Consider the following 26868-nt stretch of genomic DNA (forward strand, 5'->3'; position numbering starts at 1 on the left):
ACAATCTCTTTAAAGCTCATTATCAGCTTTAATGTCTCAAGTTGGTTTATTATGGTAATATCACAGCGTTATGTTATTCTCACCTCTGTTACCTAGAGCCTTTGCAACCATAGTAGGTCACGTAGGATAACTAATATATTCAAACACTGTTACACAGAAGATAAATGAAGCTTTTTTTTTTTTACTGAATTGAGGTAGTTAAGCAAGCATACATAGAAACAATTGAGGGGAGTCAGTGCAGGGGAAGATCCAGATCAGACAAAAAGAGGTACTTCTTCACACAGTGCACAATTAAACTATGGTGTTCGTTATCACATGCTGTTGTAATGGCCATAAACTTGGATGGCTTTAAAAGGGGTTTAGACAAATTCATGGAGGATAAGGCTATCACTGGCTGCTAGCTATGATTCTGCATAAACTTCCAATGTTGGAGGTGGTGTGTCTCCGAGTACCAGTCGCTGTGAGCAGAAGTGGGCAGAACACTGTTGCAATCAGGTCCTGCTTGTAGACATGTTTTGTTTGCAGAAGGTTCCAGGTTCAATCCCTGGCATCTCCAAGTACGACTGGAAGAGACTCCTGCCTTAAACCCTGGAGACCCATTGCCAGCCAGTGAAGGCAAGACCGAACTAAGTGGGCCAAGGGTCTGACTCGGCATACAACAACTGAAGAACATAAGAAGAGCCTGCTGGATCAGACCAGTGACCCATCTAGTCCAGAATACTGGCCAACCAGATGCCAAGGGATAGCCTCCAAGCAGGACCTGAGTGCAACAGTACTCTCCCCTCCTGCGGTTTCCAGCAACTGGTATTCAGAAGCATCCTGCATCCAACCATGGAGGCAGAATATAGCCATCGTGCTAGTAGCCATTGATAGCCTGATCCTCCATGAATTTGTCTAATCCCCTGTTAAAACCATCCATGTTGGTGGCCATCATTGCTTCCTGTGGGAGCTAATTCCATAGCTTAATTATGCAATATATGAATCCTTTCTTTTGTTTGCTCAGAATCTCCGAATGTTCAGCTTCACTGGTTGCCCCTGAGTTCTCCCAATCCACTTTCTCTATGCCATGCAGAATTTTTATAAACTTCCATCACCTCCTACCCTCCCTTTCTCTAAGCTAAAGTGCACTAAAATGCTGCAACCTTTCCTCATGGGGAAGTGTCTTTATCCTCTAGATCAGGGGATGAGAACAACTGCTTATGTTTCAATGACATTGTAAGACTTTTTATCAATACTCTGCATTCCCCTACTTTGAGTTTTCTGTCTCAGTTCCTATAATAAGACAGCCACTAATATATTAGGCATATCCCAGATGACTTAAGCTACTGGTGCACCTTGTCTTACGAGAATGATCATACATGTTAGAATATATCCTAGCAATTCCCACATATGACACTCCTGGCCAATTAGAAAGAGGAATTGTACAGACTGTATTGCAAGCGTCCCCATTAGTTGAGTCAGTAGATATGGTCTCTTATATGCCTCTCTTTAATAATAAATTTCATTGCAACAGTTGCTATGACAGTTGCACTTTCAAGTCTTCTTATGTTCTTCAGTTGTTGTATGCTATTACTTTACTTCAGCGAATACGCATTTTTGTGCTCATTACTTGGCTGGAGAACTGCACTGCAAAATTTGGAGAATGGCAAATTTCAAAGGGTGGTTGTGTATGAGTTCTTGTATAGTGTGAATTAAGTAGGTTTGCCTTTAAATGTGAACAAGATCATTCCCTGCACCCCATCCCTGCTGCTGTCAGATCTAAGTTTTAATTGCAGTGAATTATTTTCCCAGGATGCTCCAGGCACAGTTCTAATGTTGAAGGAAATGTTTAAAACTGTGCATTTTCAAGTGGTTCTGTGTTGTTCCCCCGCCCCCAACAAAACCCCTTCTCTGGGTATGGAAGGATCCTTGCTAGAAGGGTGACATTTCCTCCATCCCAGTCTCTTCTGGGGATGCATGAGCTTCTCTCCTACCCCTTCTTCTATGCAAGTCAAAAAGGAAATCTCTCTTTTCTAGGGAGAACTGGCTGTATCTCTGAAAATTTGGGGTGGGGGTGGGGAGAGAGGAGCCCACCCCCACTGACTCTTAGGTTAGCAGGATCCTTTCTGGATGTGTGTGCCTTTTTCCCACCTGTCTTTCCTAAGAATCCAGTCTTTTTGTTCCATCACCATTCCTGCTCCTGTGCAAGTCCATGGATACACAGTATATCTCTCCCCCCCTCCCTGCCCTTGGGGAAGAGGTTGTATCCAAAACATCTGTGGTGTGGGAAAGAATCCACCCAACCAATGATCCATGGAATAACCAGGCCCTTGAATGCATAAATCCACATGCAACTGGTTTTTAATCTCTCCCCCCAATCACTGTGATTGGAGTTCACTGAGAAAACAATTTGCTGTGATTAAAAGTTACAGTTTTTTTGTCCAAAAGCAATACTCTCTCTCTCTCTCTCTCTCTCTCTCTCTCTCTCTCTCTCTCTCTCTCTCTCTCTCTCTCTCTCTCTCTCTCTCTCTCTCTCTCTCTCTCTCTCTCTCTCTCAAGTTCTAGGCATTTCCCTAGTCCCTTTGGTTTCATTTCGAGGGGGGAAAAGGGAGAGGACTGGCTCTTCTTCTTTGATAGCTGAGGCCACAGAGCAACTTGGAGGCTTAGCGAGTCCCAGATCCAGCTGAAGATCATCATCATCATCATGGTTTATTTGTATGGCACCTTTCCATCGTCAACATTTGTATGGCACCTTTCCATCGTTGGGTCACAGCTCACAACATGGAAAAAAGTGACATAATTCAAGTTGAGGTGGTCTTTGCACAGTCAAGATAATGTGTTAATGGTGAGATCCAACTTGGAAATTTTCCCTGGATTACCTCTATTCACCCGGCATTTTGGGATACACACAGAGCCAATGCAAACCCCTATATACACCACCTTTCCGCTAAAATATAGTGCTCAAGGTGACTGGGAACAGCTTCTTAAAATCAATTTGGGGAAAAATACAGGAAAACAAGAATAATAAAATCATTGGGATGTATTTAATGTTAGTCCTATTTGGCATAAACCCATTGAAATGAAAGGATGTCACACTTAGGTCCATTAGTTTCAGTGGGTCTACTCTGAGTAGAACTTAGTTGGTGACAACTCACTATCTTCATTTATGTATGGCATGCGTGGGGAACCTGTGGCTTTCCAGAAGTTGCTGAATTACAGTTCCCATCATCCCTGGCCATTTGCCATGCTTACTGGGGCTAATGGAAGATGTGGTTCAGCAACATTTGGAGGACCAAAGGTTACCTACACCTGATATAGGGTGTAATGAGAGCTAGTGTGGTGTAGTGGTTAGAGCACAGTGTGATAGATACATGAAAGCAGATATGCTAGCACAAGTTGGGATACACCCCCAAAAGCCTGCCTAAGCCAGGTAAATGTGAAGTGGCCAAATCAGAGATGAGGAAGGAATTTGTTCAGTTTCCTTTTCTCAGTGGATTGACCCAATCTGATGCTCCTGAACTTGCATAAGGATCATAATGCAATTAATTTCCAATCAGATCGTTCATGTCTCCAGATTTTTCAATGCAGTTCCAGTATACAAATAGTATGTCCGGAAATATGCATTTAATTGTAAAAATGCCTACACGTTTTTAAGGATGAATGCACTGAAAAACGATTTTTTTCATCAAGACTGTTTTCAAAACAAACAACTTAAATTTGGATTGTTTTGTGTTCTTTTAAAAATTCCAGAGAGAGCGAGATGGAACAGACCCAGGACTGAACACCAGTGAGACTGAAACAGAGCAGGATTAAGCTGCTCTGTTCATCCCTAGGTGAAATAAACCTCCCATGGAAAGGAATTCCACAACTGAGACACAGCCTTGGAAAAGAACCTCTCATCTGCTGACCAGGGTTGCTTTAGGTCATGTTGGAAGACACAGAAGTTCTTCTCCATCAGATTGTAGATGGAGACAGTAGGGATGGAAGGATCTGCTGATTTTGGTTCGCTCTGTTGCATTTTATTTCAAATTTCTCCTACTAAACACATCTGTGTATGTACTTTTGACTAATATACACATTTTTGCAAGCAATTTCTCCCAACGTAATGCATTGTTTTATGTTCTATTCATTTTTATGCAAATTTCCCCTAATATATGTATTTTTGTAAACATTGTTCGGTTAGAGACCTGCATTATGAAATTCGGATGTGCAAATTTTGAAAGATGGCCATGTTTCAGTTCTCACATTGTTTTAGAAAGTGCAAATCTGATCAATTTTGGCTTTAAATGTGAACCAAATGGAATTTCTCCCCCATCGTTAGTAGGCAGGATGGGATTGGAGGAGGTAATCTTTCAGGTACCCTGGACCCAAGCCATTTGGGGCTTTATAGGTAATAATTAGGTCTTGAAATTCATATTGGTAACCAGTGTAGATGGTCTAAAATTGATGGAATATGCTCCCATATCCCTGTCTCCACAAGCACACTTAGTGCCACATTCTGAACCAATTGAATTTTATGGAGATGCTTCCAAGGAATCTCCCTGTACAGTAGCCCAGCTGCAATGTACCTAAAGTATGCACCACTGTGGCTAGGTCTGATCTACCCAGAAATGGGCAGAGTTCATTATTAAGCACTTTTAACAGTGCAGATAAGCCTGAGTGCTTAGGGGAAAGGTCTAGCTCAGTTGTAGAGCAAATGTTTTGCACGCAGAAGGTCCCGGATTCATCTCTAGCATCTCCAAGTAGGGCTGTGAATGTCCCCTGTCTGAAACCCTGAAGACCTACTGCCAATCAGTGTAGGCAATGCTAAGCTAGATGGACCAATGATCGTATTCAGTATAAGGCAGATTCCTATGTTAATGGCATTGCTCTTTCTCCTATGCATTTTTGTTTCTCAGATGGGGGAAAATGAATGCTTCAATCCATATACTTATGGGATATGGGAAAGGGCTGTGTGTGTGTCTCTGTGTGTAAATAGCACATAAGAAATAAATATTTGCAAGTGTACACTAAATGCCTGCATTTCTATATTTCATATTTTGATCTGGAACATCAGGCATCTGACATCTGTCCGATTCTTCCTGTGGCAAAATAAATGCTAGTATGTGAGCAGTCAAGTATAAGGAGCACATTTCTGCAAAGATGAACAAGACTGGAGCTGGGATTACTCTTGCAGATGATTTGAGATGGGCCTTTGTTCCCTGTTCTTTCCTCCTCCAGCTTCATCCCTCCTCCCCAAACCAGACAAAGCCTTTCTAAGCAAAACATCTGCTTCCATAAGCTTGAAGGTCCCCATTCACAGTTCATGATCTGTGTAAGCTTTCTGATATCAGTGGCAGTACAATGCTTCTACCACCCACCCAAATCTATTTAACCCATTGCTCTAAAGCTTCCATGTACACACTTTGGCCTTTCTGTATCTTTTGGCTTATACTTCAGACGGCAGAGACTGTAGACTTGTTATTTGGATGGAATTCTTCAAACCCCAAAGGAGACGAGGAAATCTCTTGATTGGCACTTCTGCATGCTTCTATGTGGATTCCTCACTGGCCATAAAGCTCCCCACCCCTTTGATTCTATGCCAGTCTGTTACATGCGCAGCCTCTCTTGTCCGACAATGGTATTTTTATAGCCTTCTGTTTCCATGTGGACCATCTGAACAAATGCATGTGTTTTCCTCTTTTTTTTCCCCAGGGAATTCATAGCGCCTTTAACTCTTTTCCTTCCAGCTTCTGCTCTGTTATCTGCAGCCTCATCATTTCAAGCAATGTGATGGCTCCTTGAGTATATTGACTTTGTGTTGGATCAGTGGCTGAAATTGCAGTACTACTTGAGCAAACCACATCTCTCGTGGCCACTCTGTTGGGAGTAAAGCACCAACACATGTTACAAGTGATCTGAACTGAAGGGGGTGGGGGATGACAGACAAAGGCAATGTAATCTCCCTCTGCTGATTCCTCCTCTAAAATGTTTGTTGCTTTTGCAGGTTTTGCTCCTCCCCTTCCTCCGTTTTCTTCCTGTCTTTGTTCTTAGTGAGTTACTAATGGCTCCCTGAGTGGAAGCTGCATAGCTGCTTCAGTATGTATGACTTTACCTCTTTGTAGTAATAAACCTTATGTTTCTTAATTCTTTCAAACACCAGTCTTAACAGACCAGTTATTTCTGCACTCCTCTAACGCACTCAGACTGTATACCTGGGAATACCACAGCACCATGCTCCCAGGCAACAGCAGGAGCAGCTCACCCAGTGGGATAGAACTGTAGCAATAGCCTCCCAGCAGTGAAGTTGCTGCCGCTTACCGGAATGGGAAGGAGCAAGGTGAAGGTAATGTCAGGGCTTTGTGGATGCACCAGTGGATTGAATCTGATGCTCCCAGCAGTGCTAATGTGCAGCTTTGACCTCACCGCTACCTCACTCCTTCCCCTCCCAATGAGTGCAAGCAGCTCCATCACTGGAAAGCTGCTATTGCTACTGCTCTGCTGCACCAGGTGACCCACACTTGGACAACTTTGTTCAGTGCTGCTGATGCTCCCACCCCTGTTTGGGTAAGCAAAGGGATAAGGATTAGGTGATTTTAATCTGAGCTGAGAAAGTTTTTAAAGGTGGACTTCTATGAGCCCCCATGGTTCTTCTCAAAGTCCAGTCCAGGAAAACTTTGCCAGCATTTCTACTCAGTGCTGAACCCTGGCAATCAAAATGGGCCCTGAGAAAATTCTGGGCTTTGGAACTAAGGATGGGATCCGCTTGTTGGTGCCTGTTCAATTGCATTCCATTGAACTGGCAGGTAGTTCCATTTTGGGTTATTTTCCTGCTATCCTTTGCTTTTACCATTCTAATTCCCCTCCTCTGAAAAATAACAAGATTGCTCACAATGGAGAGTCTCTTAATGTGCTTCCTTCTCCTTTCCTGCAGATTGGAGCCAATCAGAGTAAAAGAGGTGAGCCAGCCTCTGAACAGACTTTTCTCAGTAGCTAACATGCTCCTCTTTCATGCTTATTGGCTCCTAGGGACATCTGTTGTGGTGGTTGAATAGGGTTGTGGCAACCGAGAGGTCTTACGTATCTTTCAAAGTTGTGCAGGGGAAAGGGAGAATTCCACCTTGTGGTTTTTCCCATTACAGTGTTGCAAGAACACCTGCACTTGGCTGACTTTCTCTTCTGCTAAACATACAGGATCAGTCTCAGGCCCTGGACCTGGCAACCCTAAGGGTGAAGGCATTAACAAGGATCTCATTCTCAACCCAGAAGTCAAAAAAAGGAGGGGGAGAGGAGGGGGCGTGGCCATGACTGTCATGAAGGGACCCTGCACTTCTGAATTTGCCCTTACACTGCTGTGTATAAAGGAGTTTCTTGCATTCCTGTGAGTTGTGAACAAAAGTGAGAAAAGTATTTTAACTTCTTTGGGACACTGAAACTGACAATAAAATAAATGATACATGAGAAAGCTGTGAAGAGTGATATCCACCCAAGGGGCTATAAAACTATAAGTGTGTGTAGCTAAGTACCAGCTATCTCCACTCTTGCTAAGCCCCTGGCTTGCTTTATATGAAGATTTTCTTGACATTCTCCTCTCTCTCTCTCTCTCTCTCTCTCTCTCTCTCTCTCTCTTAATGTGCCATGAATGCTTGTGGAGTTCAACAGTGGCCATAGCAAAAAAGAAGAAGTTTCAAATGAATTAAAAAATAAAGCTGGCTGATCTTTAAAATTGCTGAGACAACACAATATAAAATCCCCCACTTCTGACCCTTTTTCATCCACCCTCCCTCCAAATAGTACTTTATGACATAACAGGCCCTGCCGAGGTTAAAATATATATAAAAATAAAACCCAGTTAATAATTCATGCCTCCTTTACTCTCAAATACCTGGAGGAATATTTCTCTGTAATTCTTTGTCAAAGGTAATAACTGCCTGAGAATCAAAAGCAGAGAGAGGCGAATGGCTCATGGTGCTGTGAACATTTTGATGCTCAGTTGATTCTCTAATCCCAATTCAATGCCTAAGGTACTGGACTGCTATTAAAAATGCATGCTTTGACAGTTTCTCAGGTGGGGAGGAGAGAGAGAGAGAGAATCAATTGGTGTAAGATTTGTTAAGAAATTCATTTGCTTAGCTGAAGCTGTTTGAATGTAAATTCAAACAATGATTTGGCTTCTAGGGAACTTTGTGAACAATTCTATGCCTTAGACTGCTTAAAAATAAAATACAGAAAGGATGAATTGGGATAAATACAATTCATTATTGCAAGACCATATCCTTCTTTTAAAATATATCATGATTATGTTTCTAAAATGCTCTGTTACCCTTATGGCTCAAAACCTTTAAAAGGGGGTTTGAGACAAAATATGGGTGGATTTAGAGGTATGTGCAAAGGTCTGAAATGGGCATTTGTTCATCCTGGCACTGGTGTATGCATGCCAAACAACAATAACTGAGAAGGTATATGGATGTCATTATTTCCTTGAAATGACTTTGCAGTCCAGTTAATAAAGACTTGGGGGGGACTTAAGGAATTTGATTTCTGTGAATTCCAGTGCAAACTGACCTGATTCACACTGCCCAGGCCAATGCATGGATTTGAATGTAATCATTCTTTGGATTTTGCACTTTTCCAGATTTTGCAATACAGTTCTCAGCTCATGAAACATAGAATCATAGAACTGTAGAGTTGGAAGGGCCCTAAAAGTCCACTGAGTCCAACCCCCTGCTCAATGCAGGAATCCAGCTTAAAGCATACATACTTTAAATTATACCAAAGTGTGTTTAAAATACATATTTTAGAATAAAGTATATTTTTGAAATATGTATATTGGTATGGGTAAGGATAAAGGGCAGTTTAAAATGTCTTAATATTAAATAAATAATGGAATTGCCTGCATATATTTTAAACAATATGTTTTTAACCCTTTTTAAAAGATGTTTTTAAAGCTTCTTTTTTTAAAAAAATGTTTTTAAAGTTGTTTTGTTTTAATGTATTTTAAGGTCTGTTTTTATGATGTTTTGATGTGTTTTTAGTGCTTCTGTTTGCTGCTCTGGGCTCCTGCTGGGAGGAAGGGCAGCATATAAATCAAATTATAAATAAAATAAATAAATAATAAATATATATACACACTATTTTTACAGGCAGGCCCCACTTATGCGGCAGGTTCCGTTCCAGACTGCTGCCGTAAAGCAGAAATCGACGTAAAGCGGAACCCATTGAGTATAATGGGACGCTTCGCGCGAAAATGACGCAAAATGCCGCACAAGCGCAAAAATGGCTTTAAAACGGGAAATTTCCCCTAATTGAAAGCCGCTGCATTAGCGGAACGCCGGAATGTGAAGTGCCATTAAGCGGGGCCCTACTGTACAAGCAATTTCCCCTAATATAATGCATTTTACGTGTTATTATTATTATTATTATTATCTAAAATTTATTTGACGCCTATCTAGCAGGACAACCTGTCACTCTAGGCGACATACAAAGGAATAAAAATACAAAACAACATATCAAAATATAAATCAACGGGTACATAATAAAGATACTGTTCACATAAAACCCCCAAAATTAGACCACCCCCTTAGCCCTAACTGTAACATGTTCATTCATCTGACTGTACAAAAAGCCATGTCTTCAACTGCCTCCGAAAACACAAAAGTGACGGGGCTAAGCGAGTATCAGCTGGTAAAGTGTTCCATAGCGTGGGAGCTACAATGGAGAAGACTTTAGATCTAGTACCACTTAATCTGGCCGCTCTGATAGATGGAACCACAAAGAGTCTAGCGGCTGAGGACCTCGTACGCCCATCTGCTCCAAGAAGAGAGAGTTTGTTCTTCAAATAGATTGTTCTTCAAATATATATTCACTATATTTTGTAGTACATGTTATCCCCCATTTATATGGTTTTTCCTACTATGCCCCTTAATGTACACACTACTTGGTTGGAAAACTGCTCTGCAAAATACAGAGATGTGCAAATTTCAAAGGATAGGCAGGTTGTGTATGTGGGGGGGAATGCCTTGATTTGAAATGTATCGGTTTTGCTTTCCCGAAACAGCAGTGTAGTGACTTGTAACACTTTAAAGAGCTGGGCTGTCTGTGATGAGCCCACAGGACACAAGTTAGTTCCTGTTCTTTGGGAGCAAGACAGCTCTGTGTTCCTTGAGCCCGCATGGATCACATTTAGAGAAACGTGGGGAGCCAAAGCTCATGTGATGCCCCTTTATATACTCTGTGTAAGCCTTCCCACAAGTAATGGCCCTGCCTATTGTCACATGGTCCGTGGGGAGGCTTTCACAAAGCTCCCTGAAGCCTTTAAACAGAATGGAGACTATGTGGCCCTACAGATGTTATTTGCTTCCAACGCCCATCAGCCCCTGCCAGCATAGCCAATTGTCAGGGATGATGGAAGTTGTAGTATAACATCTGGAGGCCACAGGGTCTCCATCCCTACCTTCAAACCATGCCTTTGGGATACTGCTCAGCTTATTCTGGATGTCCAGTTGGGGAAAAATTGATAAAATATTCAAGAGTATATTTTAAAAGGATAGCAACAACTAAATAGGCTGCTTTAATTCAATCCTCCTAAAGGCTCACCTTTCTCATGTTAGAACAGTCAAATGGTTGTTGTTGGATCTATTCTCGATCATCCCAGAGTGCAGGATACCGAATAATGGGCTCAAGTTGCAGGAAGCCAGATTTCGGCTGCAGATCAGAAAAAACTTCCTGACTGTCAGAGCACAACAACAGTGGAACCCATGACCAAGGGAGGTGGTGGGCTCTCCAACACTGGAGGCATTCAAGAGGCAGCTGGACAGCCACCTGTCAGGAATGCTGTAATTTGGATTCCTGCATTGAGCAGGGGGTTGGGCTCGATGGTCTTATAGGTCCCAACTCTATGATTCTATTTTATGCCCTGCCCTTCCTCCCAAATATGATTGTACATATATTTTGTGGACTGGTTTCAGGTATGCAGCAAATCCCATGCACCAGACTCCCCTCTGACCATTCAGACAAGGCACAGATGTGAGGCCACATCTGCACTATGCATTTCAAGTAGTATATCACTTTAAACAATCATGACTTCCCCCCAAAGGAGTCTGGGTAGTTTGTGAAGGGTGCTGAGAGTTAGGACACCCTATTCCCCTTCCAGAGCTATAATTCCCAGAGTTCTCTGAGAAGAGGGACTGAATGTTAAGCCACTTAAAAAAATCATAAACTCATCTGAACCTTGGAGAACAGAGTTTAGGACTGGAAAAAAGAGAAACAGCATGAAAGTGAAATGGGAAGATCCACCTATCTCTAAGTCCCTCTCCTCTTTCAATTCACTGAATGTGTGAAATGAATAAAGATGACGTTCCCACCCAAGGTGATCTATCTGTGTCTGCCAATCAGCTTTATCTTTCTAGCTATTCTTTTCAGAGAAGGTGTCTGTATATGTTGTCATCATGCCTCCATTATGAATTATCTCATTGCAAAAGTCTTCAGAGTTGTAGCAATATGTATAACGTACATTTATGTTGCATGCCTATTTAGCCATCTCCTTCTGCGAAATTCTCTCCTGGGTGAGGTATGTCCTTTCTTTTATAGGCCTTCAGGCAGGCAGTAAATACTAAACATATTTCAGGTCACATTTTCTAAATAAGTGCTGTGATCCTATTGATTTTTTCCTGGTATTTAAATAGTCTTGTGGGTATCTCAATGATGTTTTACTGGTTTTATGGCTTAGCTGGTGTTAAACGATATTATGCTGGTTGATTCTTATGGTTATATATTTTTATTTCCATGCTTTTTGTAGCTGATTTGTAATTGTATTGTTATGGGTTAGGGAGTTGAGATAGATGATTTCTGTGAGTCCCCTTCCAGCCTTGGTCATGATTTGGAACCCTGCACCTGGAGGTGGTGGGCTCTGCAGCTGAGAAACCTGTCTGCTGGTCAGATGAGTCTCCTTTGTTAACCCTAACAGAGTGGCCAGGTGGGTTAATGGGTCTGTCAAGTGCCCCTTAACTGCCAAATGGGCCAGGGAGATCCCATTGTTATTGAAACTCTTCAGGAGAGCCCCCCCCCCGACCAAAGAGAGGCTTGTGTTTTTCGTTGAGTCTGAGGAAAGGCTGGGAACTGGAGACACACAAAAAAGCCTGCTTCCTGCATGATGGCTTCAGGATGCCTTCTATGAGCCTGATGAGAAAGTAAGATTTATTGGACTGCTGATGCTTTGAACCCCTTCATCTTAGGCTCAGGTTGGAATGTGTGCAAACAAAAACCATATTTCATAAAGACTTCATAGACTATGCTGACCTTCTTTCCAAGGAAACCAAACCCTGGGTAAGTGCAGGAACCCCTGGAGATCTCTCACCACTTGGAGATTGGGGTGGTACACAACAGTATTTTACTTTTATGAAATCTGCTTCTTGGGGATGTTTGTCCTTAATGTGGTTTATAATTTTTTTATATAATATTAGGTCAATGGGGGAGGAGGAGAGTTAAGTTCCAATAGTCCCAGTTCCCCTTTTTCGTCCTTGCTTTGCAGTAGCTAGAAAAGTTTCCTCCTTTCAAGAAAGAAACACATTACATAATTGGCAGATAAAAAGGCATGAAATTATGTGAGATAATGACAAGAAATGAATGAGGCTGTCCTTCCTGCATATCGGAGTTCTGTCATGCTTAAAGTAATTTACGTTTCAAGCAGTTTTGAAATTGGTAGGCCGATTAATGATCCCGCACTGGATATCTTTCTTGATGTGGGTTAAATAAATAATTGGGACATAAAAAATAATCAAGGTCATGAGGAAGTCTTAAGGTGGCCATGGGGAAGAGCTGACTTGAGGTGCACTTTTCCTTTCTCTGCCCCCCTGCTCATTTAATATTAATCAGGGGAATCTGGACCAGAAAATTTAATAGAAAGGTCAGTCGCATCTGACAGTAAAATAGAAAACTAATTTAGAATTTGGTCTGCCTCTCTTGAATGATAGATGACATAATTTATTCAGAAGTTCACAAACACAAATTGTCCAGAATATCACTGACAACAAGGGGATTTCCTTCTTCTGTAATCAAGGCCTGCTTCAGAAGAAAAGTTTTGGCCAGCACCTCTCGGTTTAAAAACAAAACGTTTCAAATTAAACACTAAATAAAACTTAGTTATCTTGTCATCATTTGCCAACCCTTTGATTTTACATGGCTACTGTGTTTCAGTTTCTTCTAGGTGGCTTAGCAGATGTCAGGGAGCTTGCCACGTAGGGTAGAGCCACTATGCTAGTCTCCCAGTCGGTGGGTTGCTGTTGCTTGTCAGGAAGAACAGAGGAAAGGTCAAGGAAGCAGGCAAGTTGGTGTGGAGCAAATGTGCTGGCAGAGCCAATCAAGCACTCCTGATGGTGGTTTTGGACTGTGCCAGCCCCTCCGCCACCCCACCCATGTCCCTCCTGGTAACTACAACAACCCACCTGCGGGGAAGCTAGCATAGCAGCTCTGCACTACCCGGTGAACTGCTTCAGTCTGAACTCTCTAATGTCTTCTGAGCCACCAAGACAGATATTCTGGCTGGGACTGACGGAGTGGTCATCCAAAATATCTAGAGAAAAACAGTGAAGTCTGGTTAAGTACAGTATATTGGTCTTCAACTGGTATGTCATATATATATATATATATGAAAATGGGAATGGACTGCCTTCAAGTCGATCCCCACTTATGGCAACCCTATGAATAGGGTTTTCATGGTAAGTGGCATTCAGAGGTGGTTTACCATTGCCTTCCTCTGAGGCTGAGAGCCAGTGAGCTTCATGGCTGTGTGGGGATTCGAACGCTGGTTTCCCAGGTCATAGCACTCTAACCACTATGCAACACTGGCTCTCTCTCTCTATATGTATATGTATTTGGAGAGACAGAGAGAGAGAGAGAGAGAGAGAGAGAGTTCTGAAAGCAACAAATAGAACTTCACCCAAGCTTGCTCTGGATCCCTGTAAGGATTCCGTTAATCACCTACAAATATATGCTCTTAATTCTGATTAACAAAACAGAGTTTTGTTTTTTAAAAATTTTACTAGCAAAATGTTTTGACTTCCGCCTTCATCACCTACTAACATACCAATACTGTTACCAAGGCAGCAGCGTTAGAGCTTTGAGGATAGAATATTCAGAGGGGCTTCATTTGCAGAAACTAATTGATGTTTGTACAGTCCTTCAGGTTAAGGCCATGGGGTGCCAATGTGTCCAGGGAATATATCCAGAAGTTCTCTTTCTTAGTCAATGCTGTTGGATCTATTGGCATCTTTATAGCCATTACTGCCCTGCAATCCCTGTGTAGGAAGAAATATGTGCATTTCACCTCTGATGTTTTGCATTAAAGTCTAGTTCCCTAGAGGCTGTGAAGCAGCCTCCAGTTTGTCCTAGTGATCACGTGTAGTGTGGGATAGGAGTGGGTGCAAAATTCAATTCAGTTCACATTTAATCTATCAAATTCACACTTTCTGAAACAATATGAGAAACAAAACACAGCCATCCTTCAAAATTTGCACTTATTTGAATTTTGGAATGCAGTTTGCCAACCAAGCAATATTTTGAAAAAAATGCTTATCTTAGGGGAATGTGTAAATAAAAAATGGATATATGAGTGAAAATAACATATGCAAATGCATTACATTAAAAGAAACTGCTTGTTAAGCTATGTACCTTAGTCAAAGCTGCCCACAAATTTGTATTTATTAGGAGAAATTCACACTAAAATGCGGGAGAATTTGCATGATGATTTTTTAAAAAGAAATTTGCAAATTGCTGCAGAAATCTGGAGAACTGAATTTAAGGCTGGAAAAATGAGAAATGGAGACAACAGAAGTTGACAGATCCTTCCATTCCTAGTGTGGGATTACTTTCTTGTTGGGTGTTCTCCCTCATGCAATTACATGAGGCAGGAGAACAGGGCTAAAGTTCTTTGTCAGGGCCTGGAAGCACCACCCTGTTCTCCCCAATAAGGCTCCCCCCCCCACACACACACACACTTCAGAGAAAGACCTGAAAAGGTTTCTTCCCCCTCAGGCAAACACCCAATAATTTTTAAGGGACACAGTTTTAGAGCAAGTAAAAAGCAGCTTTTCAACACTTTGGGATTACCAACATGGTGCATCTCAGCAGAAGGATGTCCTAGAATTCTTCCTCTGAAGCTCACAAAGCCTCTGAGCTTTGAGTTTTCTCCCTTGAAAAGAACGGAGCTGAAGGGAGAAGTTTGTTTTAATAGTTTTGCATACCATCCTTTGCCAGTGGCCCCCAGACTGCTTTACATTTAAAAAAATGAAACAATACAATAGATAGAATTCAAATCAAATACAATAAAATCAATTCCTGAACTCCAACACACAGAATTAAATGGTTCATCTGTTCAAAGAAAATCTGACTGCAAAAACTAACAGTTCTCCACCTCACCTCACCTCCCAAACTCGGCTGAAAGAAGTGCATCTTGACTTGCTTTCTACAAGAGTGCAATGAAGCAGCAAGAGGCATCTTGATGGGGAGGGAATTCCACAGAAGCAGAGCCACCACTGAAAAGACCCTTCCCTGGCTCCTACGCTACATGCTTCACCCGGCACAAGAGCCACCAGGAGTATCTCATCCACATGGATTTTAAGGCACGGGCAAGTCTGCATAATAGCAAGTGTTCTCCCCTTGACCATGCAGAACTTTAAACACAGGTGGAAGTACCACCTTGAAATGGGCTCAGAACCAACCTAGCTGTGTAATATGGGGCTTATGTGCATTTAGCCCGCTACCCTATCAGCATCCTCGTCGTCTCTTTTGTACTCACTGTAGTTTCCAAACCATTTTCAGCAGCAGCTGCATGGAAGAGTGATTTTCTTTACTGCTTCTACTTTCAACTCAATGTGATTTTCAAGGCTTAGATTAATTCTGCTGGATCTGGCTTTTACCGAGATCCCGTGGAAAAATGAAGTGGGTGGACTTGCGTGCTTACTTCCTGTCTGTCTTGGGGGAAGAGTTTTCAAGGGGAGGGGAACAGAAGTGACCAAAGGGATGTTGCCCACAGCACTCATTCAAAAATCCAGATGTGTCCACAGGCCTAAGAAGGTTAAAGCCCCCTAATTTACATAACACTTTTACCATGATTTCAGAAAAAGGGGCAACTAGAATGATCAAGGGGATGGAGCAACCACCCTACGAGAAAAGCTTGCAGCATTTGGGATATTTTAGTTTAGAGGAAAGGTGAGTAAGAGGTGGCATGACAGAAGTGTATAAAATTACGCATGGCATGGGGAAAGTGGATCGATAAACGTTTTTCTCCCTCCCTCTTAACACTAGAACTCATGGATATCCAATGAAGCTGAATGTTGGAAGATTCAGGACAGACAAAAGAAGTCCTTCTTCACACAGGGCACAGTTAAACTATGGAATTTGCTCCCACAAGAGGAAGTGATGGCCACCAATTTGGAGGGCTTTAAAAGAGGATGAGACCAATTCATGGAGGAAAAGGCTATCAGTGGCTACTAGCCATGATGGCTATGTTCTGTCTCCATAGGCAGAGACAGTATCGAACCAAATACCAGTTGCTGGAAACCACAGGAGGGGAGTGTGTTTTATGCACTCAGGTCCTGCTTATGGGTTTCCCATGGGCAACTGCCTGGACACTGTGAGAACAGGATGCTGGACTAGATGGGCCATTGGCCTGATCCAGCGGGCTCTTCTTATGTTCTTATGTTCATGCAGTCAGAAAAATAAATTATAAAATGCACTGCGTCTTTGGAACTCTTACAATTCACAACTATTTGGGCTTTTCTCCTCGCAGTTTTTAACATGTAATTAATTCCCGTTCATGATTTGGCCAATGAAATGTTGATCAACATGCCTGATCGATCCTTGATTGTCTTCTTGCTACTTGCAGTCTCCCTACTTGTAATCTATCTCCTAGAGCATCCAACCCATTGTAGTGGGTTGAAAAGCCATAGCTGTGGCACTGTAATTAACACTGCAGTCATTAAATCTGTTTGTTTGCATAATTCTAACTTGCTTTATTTCTGATCTTCTGCCTGCTGCTTCCTTAACAAGGAAATGCACTAGGCAGCATGGGGTTAAGGCAAGGTCTGTTATGTTTCCGATTCCAAGGATTAATGTGCACCACAGGGTGGGAGGTTCATTATCTTTTAATTCTAATTTTTATCTTGGCAAAAGTAACAGCCTCTCCACCTTCCTACCTTAATGTATCCTATCAGAGCTTGGAAAAGTTACTTTTTTAAACTGTTATCCATAAAATTTATATGGGTGCTCGTAACAAACTCTTACTCCTTTCTTTTAGTATTTTGTGTTCTCTCAGAATCCGTGAGTGTTACTGTCCCTTTAAGATTCCTATTCCTTTAAGGCTGTGTATCCTCACTGCTAAGTATGTAGAGCAAAGGTGAGGGGTAATCGCTGATTTGTTCTAAAGGAATTAGTTGTATATTTGTCAAACATAATGCTGGCTCCTCTGTCTCTTTCCCAAGGACTTCAAAGACCTTAAAGATAAGTAAGTGTCAGCTTGACAGGAGGATGGACGGAATGTGATATCCTCTTGTATCCTTGAAAGAAGTATGTTACGTGTTTCTTTGCCTTTGTACTACCTATATGCCCGTCTTTGTTGTTTATTATTTACTGTACCCCAAATCCTATAAATTACTAGTGAATTCTTAATAAAGTTGTCCATCTGACCACAGCTGTCTCTCTCGGTTGGACTGAGAGAGGCTTTTTGGTTGGATGGAACCTTTGATCAAAGATCGTGTGTGAGTGTATTTCCTTCCTAATCCAGATTCAGGGTTCAGTCCAGCTCCGTGCCTTACCTGGGGGAAGGGGGCACAGTGAGGTCTCATTTAGATCTCACCCAACAAAACTACAACTCCCATTAGCCCCAGCCAGCATGGCCACTGGATTGGGCTGATGGGAGTTGTAGTTCAAAAAAGTAACTTTTCCACGCTCTGATCTTACTGATGCAGTCCAGGATGTATCACCACTGGATCTTTCCCTGCCATCCCTGCTAGTCATAGGGAAGACCTACAGCACAGGGTGAGAACATCTGCTTTGCATGCAGAAGTGCCCAGGTTCAATCCCTGGCATCTCCAAGTAGGACTGGGAGAGACTCCTGCTTAAAACCCTGGAGAGATGCTGCCAGTCAGTGTAGGTAATACTGAACTAGATGGACCAAGTCTCTGACTCAGTAAGGCAGCTTCCTATGTTCCTCTCAAGTCCTACTGGAGAACATAAGAAAGTAGGAAGCTGCCTTATAGTGGTCCATCTATCTCAGTATGGTCTACACTGACTGGCAGCAGTTCTCCAGGGCTCCAGGCAGGAGTCTTTCCAGGACCTACCTGGGGATGCCGGGGATTGAACTTGGAACCTTCTGCATGCAAGGCAGGTGCTCTACCACTGAGCTACGGCCCTTCAACAATCTCTTACAAGCTTATGGTAAGAAATGTTTCCTCCTAAGCTCTTTTGGGAGGAAGAGGGGATGCTGAAAGCTGTTAGTGACTTTCTTCCACTTTGGAGCATTGGCTCCACTATGGAGATGAGCCAAAGTAATTCAGAACACCAAATTCAGAACACCAACCCCTGAGGAGAATTTCAGAAGCATCTATAGAGACAGCAATGCAACCCCTCCCCATTGGCAGGAAAAAATCGGACCAAAAAAATTCAGCGCGCCTCTAATCTCCCTATACTTCAGCTGTTAGCCTGTATTGACAGCGTGAATTGTGATTGCTACAAAAATGAGAGATGGTTATTTCTCTAGAGAGTTTTTTCTGTATAAGCGTGGCATTAGCAAACGGAGAGGGACAGGGGGAGTGTAACTCTGTTGATTCTCCTTGATCTCTCAGCTGCTTTTGATACCATCGACCATGGTATCCTTCTGGAGAGACTCGCGGAGTTGGGAGTTGGGGGTACTGCTTGGCAGTGGCTCCGCTCCTACTTGGCGGATCGTCTCCAGAAGGTAGTGCTTGGGGAACATTGCTCAATACCCTGGACTCTCCATTGTGGAGTCCCTCAGGGATCGGTTCTGTCCCCCATGCTTTTCAACATCTACATGAAGCCTTTGGGTGCGGTCATCCGGAGTTTTGGAGTGCATTGCCATCAGCATGCTGATGACACGCAACTCTATTACTCCTTTTCATCTGCTTCAGGTGAGGCTGTTGATGTGCTGAACCGTTGCCTGGCCGCGATAATGGACTGGATGGGAGCTAATAAACTGAAACTCAATCCAGACAAGACTGAGACACTGTTGGTGAGTGCCTTTTCCGCTCAGATGGAGGATGTTCATCCTGTTCTGGATGGGGTTACACTCCCCCTGAAGGAACAGGTTCGTAGTCTGGGGGTTCTTTTCGACCCTTCCTTGTCACTCGAGGCTCAGGTAGCCTCGGTGGCTCGGAATGCGTTTTACCATCTTCGTTTGGTAGCCCAACTATGCCCCTATCTTGGCGGTGACGACCTCGCCTCACTTGTTCATGCTCTGGTGACCTCTAGATTGGATTGCTGTAATGCACTCTACGTGGGGCTGCCCTTGAAGACGGTTCGGAAGCTGCAGCTAGTGCAAAATGCAGCAGCCAGACTACTGACGAGGACCAAGCGGTCCTCACATATTACACCTGTTCTGGCCCGTTTGCACTGGTTGCCGATTTGTTTCCGGGCCAGATTCAAGGTGCTGGTATTGACCTATAAAGCCTTACACGGTGTGGGCCCGCAATATCTGATGGAACGCCTCTCCCGCTATGAACCTACCCGTACACTTCATTCGACATCTAAGGCCCTCCTCCGAGTACCGTCTTACCGAGAGGCTCGGAGGGTAATGACAAGATCTAGGGCCTTTTCGGTGGTGGCCCCCGAATTGTGGAACAGTCTCCCCGAGGAGGTACGCCTGGCACCTACGCTGCTATCCTTTCGGCGCCAGGCTAAAACCTTCCTATTCTCCCAGGCATTTTAATATATTTCTATGTATTTTACTGTTTTAATGTTTTAGCTATGCTAATATCATTTAGTGTTATTATGAATTTGTATTTTTATCTGTGATTTTGTTCATTTATTGTATTATTGTATGTTGTACACCGCCCAGGGAGCCATTGGCTATGGGCGGTTTATAAATGAAATTAAATAAATAAATAAATAAATAAATAAATAAATAAACGGGGTTTTAAATAGTGAGAGGCAGACAGCTCAGGAGATGCTCTGTGGAAGCAGGAGAGGAAGCTCCATGAACAGGCATTTGAGCCAGACTTCACAGTAACCAGACTTGGCATCACAATAGTCAGGTGAATGCTTGTTGCTTCAGAGGGTATTTGAGATCCTCCGAATGGATGTTCCTCCCTAGTTACTACCGCTTTTTTCCTGCTGTGTGGGTGTGTGCTGGTCACTACTACTACTACTACTACTACTGATTATTTAGATTGATGCCTGCCCTTTTAATGTTAACCTCTTGTAGAGCCCTTTGTTCCAAATGCAGGAATTTTTTTTTTAAAAAAAACAAACTTTTAATGTTATTTTTATTCAAGTTCATAGATGTTCTCATGGATGGGGGGGAGGTATTTCTTGGTAGCATCACAGGGAATCAGCCAATCAGATTATGCTTCAAAGTGCAGAGCTGTTTCTTTTGCCTTCAGAATTTGACTGCGCAGAGGAAATTGTGTATTGGGAATTAATATCCAATGGGGCCACACTACTTTAAGTTTTTCTTCACCCAGAACTTTGCAGTCACCAGTTCACATCACACAGAGACAGTACAGCAGAGGGGGTGGGGATTTGGGGGTCTGTTGGAACCTATCAGCCCTCGCCATCCTGGTCAGCAGTCAAGGATGATGGGAGCAGGGAACGGCTGAGCAGCTAATTCTTTCCCATGTTGATCTCTCTGGATCTCAATGATTGGTCTATCCCATCCTGCTGTGTGGCTTTGCCTCCCATTCTGTCTCATTGTATGCTTTTTTGTCTTGCTGTATGTTTTCAATGCTTTTCAATCCATTCATTAGTAAAATATGCATTTTGTATGCCTCTTTTATGTGAAATACATATTTTTGTGTGCACTTTCTGGCACACTGAAAAGGCATTGCAAAATCTGGAGACGTCTGTAATCTGACTGGGGGAGGGGAGGGATGTTAATATATTAATACAAACTTCTGCATACCTAGGCCTGGACATATAGACACCCCCTTTTGTACTGTTATCAGAATGCTATGGTGTCAAGTGAAAAGATGTCCCTTGCTCTAGGCTTTTGCATGTCTTGACAGCTGAAGGTGCTTGTGTAATGGCCAGTGTATGCACATATAGTGAGAAACTCAGGTCACAGTCACCTGCCATGATGGAACCAAGATCAATTTTCAGTGGCTGGCTTATTAAAAACTCACACGGACGCAACTGCATCCTGCTAGATAAGGAAGGGAATTCATTTAAAAAATAGTTTTCAACCCTATAGGCATCAGTGCAGCTGGTGGAGATCTTCCAGAGATCTCTTTCTGCTGAACCGGCAAATAGGGAGGGGGGCAGCTTGAAGTGTTCACATTTCCCAGACCATCAGATGGACATAAACAATGAAGGATTGCTAGCCTACCGCTTATACTGATGACCTCGGCAGAAGGAGGGTTACCACTTCTTGAGTCTTTCCTCAGCAACAGCTGTTAACCAATCATGTTGGAAACAAAGCATTTCATAGCTGCGTGCTAATATGGGTAGGCTGTGGTTAGGATTTTCTGGAACAAGACCCCCTTATGTCATGGTTTTGGAAATATGGTACTAGAGCTAATTTCTCATGTCATGGAGTCTTTGTCCATTATCACAGTTTCTCAAACTAGGGATGAGTAAGAATTTTGATTCAGATTGCATTTCAAGCTGAATCTTATCAAATCCACAATTTCCTGGACAATATGAAAATCGAAACACAGCCATCCTCTGAAATCCGCACCAATTCAAATTTTGTGATGCAGTTCCCCAACTATACAGTTTTTATAGAAATGCATATGTGAGGGGAAAGTGTGCATACAAATGAATATGAATGAAAATAACATGCAAACATGCACTGTATGAGAGGAAACGGCTTGCAGAAATGCATCTGTTGAAACTGCCTACAAAAATGTGTTTATTAGGAGAAATTCACACTAAAATGCTGGAAAATTTTCATGAGGATTATATTTTTTTTTAAAAAAATCACAATTTCCTGCAGAAATGTGGAGAACCAAATTTAAGATTGGAAAAATGAGAAATGGAGAGAATTGAAATTGACAGGTCTTTCCATCCCTAGTCAGAATGTATCCTTGAACTCGGCTTCAACTGTGGTATTCCAGTTCTCTCAGAGAGACTGCACCTATGCTTCCTAAAATGGCTCCTTTGCACCATGATGACTGATCCCAGCTACTGCGAGCACACTGACAATGGGGTTAAAGGAGGGTGGCGAGGGAAGCAGCTTTGAATCTAGCAGAAACAGATGAGACAGGCTGTGTTTTTTTCAGCTGATGAGCAAGAGGTAGCCTTGTGAAACTGGAGGGACATCCTGTTGGTTTTGGAGACTTGCTAACTTTAAAGATCTTCCTTGGGTTCCCACCCATTCTTTTCATTGTAAAGAACATAAGAGGAGCCTAGCTGGATCAGGCCAAAAACCTATCCAGTCCAGCATCTTGTTCTCACAGTGGCTGACCAGATGCCTGTGAGAAGCCCGCAAGCAAGACAACAGCAATCTCCCCATCTCTAATTCCCAGCAACTGGTATTCAGAGACATACTGTTTCTGACAGTGAAGGTAGAACATAGTAGCCACTGATAGCCTTATCCTCTATGAATTGTCTAATCTTTTAAAGACACCCCTTTTCTATATTGTGTGAAAAAATACTTTCATCTCTGTTTTGAATTTTTCATCTTCATTGGATATCTCTGAGTTCTGGATAGAGGGAGAAAAATGTCTTCCTGTTCAGCTTCCCCATACCCTGCACAATCTTATATCACAAAAACCCATCAGAAATTTCCAGTATTCTCTCTTGACAAAAATAATGCCCCTAGAAAAGGCTGCCATTGGAACTTCTTTCCACTCTGGGAAATGGAGAGTTCAGAAGACTGCATGCACTGTCTGGGTCACAAATCTGTCACTCTGGAGCACACATGCTTTTGATTGCATTCGGATATCCTAAATTATACAATGTTGGGTAAATGTTAAGCTCATCTTCTTCTTTTCATTATTATTGGCTACAGTTCTGTGAAATGTGTGATGTTTAGGCCCCCTGCTGCCCTGTAATGCAAACACAACACAAGTGGCTGCATTGCATCAGCTTTAGTGCAGGATAGCTATAATCCGACATCTCCATGGCTGACATCTGATTATGCAATGTGCAGTCACAGTGCTGTCAAAGATTCTTTTATGTGGTATGCATTCTAAAACTGCTTGCTAAGAGGGCCTGGTAGCAGCTACAGCCTTACAAGAGTCATCCCTGAGATGGTTTGCTTTATTTACCCTTGTCTGAAATCCTGGAGAGCTATTGCTCCTGGAGAGCTACTGAGTTAGATGTAGCACTGGTCTGACTCTAGACAGCTCTCTGTGTTTTATGTACAATGTTGCATGTAAAATATTAAGCAATCTATAATTTTATATACCACTTATAATTACTGAAATTTCTAAGTGGTGTACATAAAAATACCTTGACAAGTCATGTCTTTTCTCTGTGCACCCTGACAGATTCAAGATAAATGTTGGGAAACTTACTGCTATATTCTGAGTTAGGGTTCTGCCTATAATTTTGACTGAGGTTCTTTTGGGCGGTGCATTTGGAGGAGGGGTGGAAAAAATTGCCATTGAGAAAGATGGGGAGGAGGAGAAATACTGGTGAAATTTTCAGGAGTTATACACACACACACACACTCACACACACTCTTAACTGTGATTAACAAACCAGAGGTTTTTCTTGTTCTACCAAAATGTTTCAGCTTCTGCTTTCATCAGCTACTAACATACAAATGCTGTTACCAAGGTGGCAGTTATAGAGCTTTGACGATGGGATGCTCAGAGGGGCTTCATTTGCAGAAGCTAAGTAATGCTGGTACTGTCCTCCAGGCTAAGGCCATGTGGTGCCAATGTGTCCAAAGAAGTTTCCCAACATTTATCTTGAAATCTATCTACCATTTGTGGTAGACTTCCATCCAGCATCTCCTGACTATCACCGAGCAATCAGGGAAAGCTACCCATTGCTAGCGAACACTGAACATCTTGCTAGAGCCATCAACAAGCTTCCTGTTGTAGCATTTCACCAGCCTCCTTATTTACGCAGACTGTTAGTGAGGGCTGTACTGAAGTCGCCTATGAGCAATCCTGGGTCTCATCCTTGTCACTCCAAACGCTGCATCACCTGTGTGTACAGCTGCTTTCAAAAGCACTAGGACAGGCAGAACATATTACATCCAACAGAACATCACCTGCAGGTCCTGCAATATAATTTATGTCATGGAATGCAAAAGACCAGGATGTTATATCCAATACATAGGAAAAACCACAACTGACCAAGGTACACACTTCAGAAACCACAAATCGGCAATCTTAACACAAAAAAAGTGGAGCAACCAGTTGCAAAACATTTCGACATCGAAGGTCACAGCCTGTTGGACTTTTCCATTACAGCGATAGAGATGCCAGCAGATGCAGCAGCATTGACCAAAAGGGAGAACTTTTGGATTTACTCTCTGGACACATTGGCACCACATGGCCTGAACCTGGAGGACAGTACCAGCATCACTTAGCTTCTGCAAATGAAGCCCCTCTGAGCATCCCGTCCTCAAAGCTCTATAACTGCCACCTTGGTAACAGCATTTGTATGTTTGTTTGTTTATTATATTTATATACTGCCCCATAGCCAAAGCTCTCTGGGCGGTTTACATACATACAGGTTTGTATGTTAGCAGCAGATGAAGGCTGAAGCCGAAATGTTTCGGTAATACAATAAAAACCTCTGTTTTGTTAATCACAATTGCATGTGATTATATCTATATGCTTGGTAACTGAGATTGTAAATTGGCAATGCAATCTTTTGCAAATCATATTCTGGTAAAAATAGTTTGTTAGAAGTGCGGGGAACAGCAAATTAGGGTTTCTAAAGCACTAACATTTTCATAGATTCCCCCCCCCGAATCTTCAAAAAAACCAACAACTTCTGGGTTTTTTTTTTTAAAAAAAGAACTGCAAGGTAATCCGTTCCCATCTGAAGATAAAATTATCTATCCTTCAAGGTTGAGTGGCTGTAATTGCCCATCATATAAATCTCTTGTCAAATAATGCCCTCTGGCAGTATGACACTAATAACTGTTCAATTACATACTTTTAGCTTTCAGATGACCAGAGTCATAATGATGAAACTTTATTAATAGGTACAGGCGTAGTTTAAATGCATGGGGGAAAATGTTTTTCTTTGGAAGATGAGTTTAGTTTGGCAATTAAGGTGTGTTTTAGTTCCCTATAACTTTATAACTATGTTTCAGATCCTTATAACTTTCTACCAACACCTACTAGCAATGGCTGCACTGCTAACAGATGAAGTGGCAATGTGTGACTATCCAAGGAATATAGATTTACTAATAGGCAAAAAACCTTGCAGCTTAAGAACGTACCTATAGCCAACAGATATTTCTATCAAACTTGAAAAAGCAGGGAAATTGGGCAGCTGTAGTGAATGTACCACAGGAACAGGAGACCTGACCTCCTCTCTGAGATATTGTACTGCCCTACAAATTTGTCAAAATGCAAACACAGTGTGGACTGGTCTTTCATAGTCCAATCCACTTCCTGTATAGCTTGGAAAAATTTGGTAACATGTGCCTCTGAGCATATGGTGAGTGGTGGCAACTCGTGGCTGTTACAATATGAGTACTTTCTCTGTTATTGACATTCCAGTCTGCAATGCAGTCACCAACCCCAATGATATTAGTGAACATTTTATGTATTTTTCTGCCTATAGATGTGCATTATTGATTTGTTTAACTAAATGTATATACCGATTGATTGTAAGAAGACCTCGAGATAGTTTACAAGAAACATTAATATTATCAGTAAAAACAAATAAAACCAAGTAGATAAAAGCATTAAAAAGACAATTAAAACAGAAGCAAACTAGAAAAATATTAAAATGCATCAGCATCTGCATGTCTAGATATGCTTGCCTAAATAGAAATGTTTTAAGCAGGCACCAAAAAATACACAGCGAAGGTGCCTGCCTGATGTCAGTAGGCAGAGAGTTCCACAGGATAGGTGCTGCAAGATCAGTTTCTTGCAAATGTGCTGCAACATCAGTTTCTTGCAAATGCAGGCTGAGTATTATGTGGGACATGTAACAGTGATTGATGCAGTTGAGTGGACACGTGGGGGAATTTGATGGTGTATAACTAACAAGCATGTAACGTTGCAGACTAATGACAAAAAGGCAAGTCTTTGACCCAGGGAGCTTACAAACTAAAATCTGTCATAGCAGGAAGCAATAGGAACTTTGGAACTCCTTGCCCAGGGAGGCCCACCTTGCTTCCTCTCCAATGAACCTTGTGGTATAAAGAAAAGAAAAGAAAACAAAGACTTTGGCTGTTAGGTATCCAGTTTCTCTACCCTTCACCCATTTTTCCTGTATGTTTTGTTAAATTTGCTCTGTCTAAACTGTTTGATGCCCCCCTCTGTATTCTCTGTTTTAATCACCTGCTATTGGATTTGATGTGCAGTTCTTTTTATATTGTTGTTTGTCATTACTATTTTATTGGTTTTTAAATGTGTTAGCCATCACAGACACCTTATGGTAATGCAGGGTATAAATGGTTTAAATAAATAAAGGTTGCTGGTGGTTGAAAATGGAGTTGAAGATAAACTCAGAAGGAATATGCTTTCAGTTCCATCACAGGCATTTTGTAGGGGTGTGCATTAGATTAGGACAAATCCTGAATCCCAAGAGGAAGTGGGA

This window comes from Rhineura floridana, chromosome 16 (assembly GCF_030035675.1).
Source record: "Rhineura floridana isolate rRhiFlo1 chromosome 16, rRhiFlo1.hap2, whole genome shotgun sequence".
In the NCBI taxonomy this organism is placed as follows: Eukaryota; Metazoa; Chordata; class Lepidosauria; order Squamata; family Rhineuridae; genus Rhineura; species Rhineura floridana.